The following is a 4,194-nucleotide window of genomic DNA, read 5'->3' as shown; positions in this document are numbered from 1 at the left end:
ACATATTCTCTAAGGAGGCAGCATCAGCCGTTCAGGGAAGACAAAGCCTGTAACTTCATTAAAGATATAGCCAAATTATATCGACTTCTGCAGTGTCTGCCACTGCTAGCCTCCTGAGGGTAGGTGGTCTTCTGAGCTTCACAAGAAAATAAATGATACAAGTCTGCTATGCAATCCCTAAATAGACTAACTCTTGTCTCACCAGGCCTGATTTTTCTTTTCAGGAGTGAAAAAAGGCAATTCAGGTATCATTTGGCAAGAAAGAGGGTCCTTCAATCCAAAATACTGTCTGATGATTTTTCACAAGTGTCTCACTCTCTGTTAATTAAAACTGATTATGTTTGGTATCTGTTACTCATTAAGCCATTTTCACATAACTTGATCCTTTTGGAATAAATTTCAGTACTTCACCTACCATATTAACTCAGGTCACTGGCTCCATCACAAAAGAAAGAAAATACATTTTCATTCTTAAGCCTCAAATCTTAGCTATAGAAAAACTAGTAGGTGGCAAGTCGTGATTTATTTGTCTGTGGATTCACTGTACAAAAACCTTGGTTGAGGAAATTGTGCTGGGGTTTTTGCAAAGAGACCAGAAGATGCAGATGATAACTTAAATTGGATCAAGTGCATGAGAGTGTGGACAAAAGCTGGTCATTACTCTCTTTTGCAATTTATATAGCACAAGCTGAGGATGACAGAAGTCCAGAAGATTGGGACACATATGTGGAGAAAATGGGGCCCCAAAGAATCCTTGCTGGGTGAAACAAGTATCCTCTATAGCTTTCTCTAGGTGTTTTTCTGGTTTTGGTAACGTTCTTGTGAAAGATGACTTATGTATACTTCAAGTGGCTGGGAGAAAAAAAGAAAAAAACAAAACCAAACCCGTAGATTAAATTTCTACTCTGCTTCCTTGACTGATGGACTAGAAAATTTAACTAAAAGTGACCATTAGAGGATTTCCTGTTCATGAGCAGAAGCAGTGAAACATTTCATATTGACATTTCTGTCATCAAATATTTCATGACGTGACTTTGACAAGAAATCCAAACAGAATTTCCAGTCTGTGACAAAGTTCTAAGTCAAATGCTTTCGTCTCAATTTGGGTTGAAATGAATTCTGAACCAGGCAAAAAACTAATTTGGTGTCCAGCTTTAAAAAGGGAAAACATTTACAGAAATGTCTTTCACTAGCATGCAATAGTTTAAATCCTTCTGTGCTTTTGAATATCATTCCTTTAGATGTCTACATGTATATGAAGTCAACTAACTTAGACTGAATTTTTTCTGCAAATTTCCATGCAATGCATTTTAAAAAGGGCAAAATCTAAAAGTCTTACCTCAAAGTGGTAAAAATTCCTAATGAATCCTCTTTTTGCAGACTATCAGCAAATGAAAACACACAGCACAGTCACAGGAGAGCAGAGGAAAGCTCTTCAAAAGTTGCCAGGCCTTGTGAGCAATCAGAAAAACAGAAAACACTGGGTCAAAGAAAGTGTGTTTGGGGAGTTGAAACAAGACAAAAATGAGATAAAGCATTCTAAATAATTGCTTGTAATAATTGTGTTATAGCAGGCTAGAGACAACTATGCTGCTTTCAGCCAATAGCAAGTGTCTAAGAAGGGCAGTAAGAAGAGGGCTGATAGTCATACATGCCTTTTAAACCCTTCTAGTTTTGTGACTTCCTCAGCCACAAGTGGTATCTTTGTTTTGAACACCATTTCATGGATTCTCTTCCAGTAAGTTGTCTCATCAATTTTTATCTGTTAAAACATAAATTTCAACCTTATTAATTTAAATGTTAGTGTCAATGACATCCTGTGATGGTCTCATATCTCAGCCATGTCCTGCATGACATATTTCCTTTGTTTTTCTGTCTGCCTCCTCAGTTTTGATTGTCACCTCCTTCTCCTCTGTTAGGAATCAACTGGGGATTCTCAGACTTTGTTTCCCATAATTTCCTATCATATAAACATTTTGTTTACATATAGCCTCTTTCTTCTGTAATATCCCAAGAAGAAACTTCACTTTCCTTCAGGAAGTTTGATGAAAAGACCTTACAAAAGCCTTCCAGAAATCTACCTAGATCTTCTTGATTCACAGGTTTACTTCAAAGAGCTTTCAAAATTTATGAGGCCTTTACAAAGCCTTCTTGATTCTTCATAAAGGTATTATATTTATCAAGAAGTTCCATAATTCTGTTCTTAATTTTGGTTTCTACCAAACAAGAAAATCTAGGTGCATCAAAATTAAAATGTCTTCTACTATTTGAATGCAAGCAATTAAGGAAAATGCAAGAGAACAGTTAAGACAGAAAGCAAGAAGTTGTATTCACTAAAGAAGCATTAAAGTGACTGAGTGTTTGCTGATTACACTATTTTAGTCTCTAAGTAGTAGCAAGCTTCCAACAAGCTGCCCTCTGTGGCATTCCTCCTTCTCATCCCATCTGAAATTTTCGTGATAGTTTAGGCAAAGGATCATTTAAACACACAGTTCGTTTGGCTCCACATCAGATTTTGTTAGAAACAAGCTGTTATGAAAGCTAAATGAGGCCATGAGTTTCAAAACTGATCAAGATTTTTTGGATGTCTCTGTTTATGATTAATAACTTGAGACACCATGAAAGGGCCTAAAAACATGCAGAACTTAGAATGCCTGCTAAGAAACGGGTTGCTTTAATCTGGCCAGTTGAGAACTAAGCCACTCAAACTCACTAGTCACCCCTTTAAAATTGTGGCCATGACCAACAGAAATATTGCCAATGACAGGTTGTGGTTTTGTTCTGGTTTTAATGTAAATTTAAAGCTGTTTCAAACAGATAAACACTTCAGGAAGGATAAGGTACTCAATACAAAAGCACTGCCAAAGCGATTCTTATCTGAGTGCAGAAAAATTCAAGTGCTAGAAGAACTGGCAGCAACACCAGCCTATGCAGTGGGTTGCTGGGTTTTCCTACTGACATCTTAGAGGATTAATGCAGAAAGACAGCAGACAAGATGCTGCCTCTGTTAACTAAAAGATAATATTTTAGTCAACAGGGTCTATTTCAGCCTCTAGGAGTCATGGTACTGAGGGCAAATCAGATCCCTTAGATGTAGTGCAAAACAACAGGTCTCTCATTTGTGCTACAAATCCCACACTGTCAGTCAGACACCCAGCTGGCCCATGACCTCCTGAAGCCCTCTTCTGGAGGTCTGTGTCCTTCTCTGCCTGGGATTTCACAAAGGCAGTTCAATAGTTGCAAGTACTTGGAATACATGCAGAAATCAAAACTATTTGCAAATATCCCTGGTATCAATTCCAGACACAAGTCTTCTGTCACCTGGAGGTGACAGAGACAATGGGAGAAACAGCTGACCAGGACAGCACAGACACAAGCTCAGGATTGTTCCTTCAGTGCTCTCAGAGGAAAACTGGGTCAAAATACCACAGAGACTTGTTACTAGGCAAGCAATCTGGGCAATTAGTTTAGTTACGGCTAATGAAATATCTTTATCAAGACAAAGGTTGGTGTATGTGGGCTAGACTGAGGTAGCTCAATTCCACCCAACTTCTTCATCCAGGATTTTCTGTAGGAGAGCTCAGAGCCTTCAGAGGCATCAAACCACCATTCAACATCCTCTGGGCTTTGAAACTTCAAGGGCAGCTCAGGACATACAAGTTCTCAAAATCACAGAATCTTCCACATGAAACAGGGGAAGAGAACTGACCAACCTGGCAGGTGCTTTAAGAATATTCAGATTATAAACTGAAAAGTGATTAGACACTGAAGCAACAATGGATACACACATTTGGCATTATCCATCCACTCTGTAAGATCAGCACAAAGCATGCAGACACTTTTTTTTTTAATCAGTACTTACACAAACTCAATATCCATGCACACTTGTGCAAAGCACAACCACCACTCCAAAAAGCTGTTACTACAAAACTAATTTCTTGTTTCTTAAATAATTAAATGGTTAGTCAATAGTCCAGCAGAAATATAATTAAAATATTACATTAATAACACCTAAAAATATTGCTGAAACAGTATCCAAATCCAGATAATTTCTGGCTCTTTTTCAAAAAGTCAGCTTGGAAAAATATCATCTGTGATTTTCTGCTCATAATTTTGTACTTGTATTCTACTACCAGTGTAAAATTGGAAGCCAGCCCTTTGAACATTTGGCCCTTTAAGTTATCAATCCAAACT

The 4,194-nt window shown here is 37.8% G+C and overlaps 1 protein-coding gene across 1 annotated transcript in view; it reads right to left on the bottom strand.

Moving 5' to 3' along the window:
* MEGF11 (multiple EGF-like-domains 11) overlaps nt 1-1,451 on the bottom strand; it is a 200,643-nt gene extending 199,192 nt beyond the window's left edge. The window contains exon 1 of the mRNA XM_009995285.1: nt 1,340-1,451. The gene's annotated coding sequence lies outside the window, so the exon portion shown is untranslated. The remainder of the gene's footprint in view (nt 1-1,339) is intronic.
* Nucleotides 1,452-4,194: the final 2,743 nt, after the last annotated feature.

The sequence above is a fragment of the Chaetura pelagica genome, unplaced genomic scaffold (genome assembly GCF_000747805.2).
Source record: "Chaetura pelagica isolate M959 unplaced genomic scaffold, ChaPel_1.0 scaffold453, whole genome shotgun sequence".
NCBI classification, from domain to species: Eukaryota; Metazoa; Chordata; class Aves; order Apodiformes; family Apodidae; genus Chaetura; species Chaetura pelagica.
The sequence above is the reverse complement of the archived record's forward strand: the minus strand, read 5'-3'. Positions and strand labels throughout refer to the sequence as shown.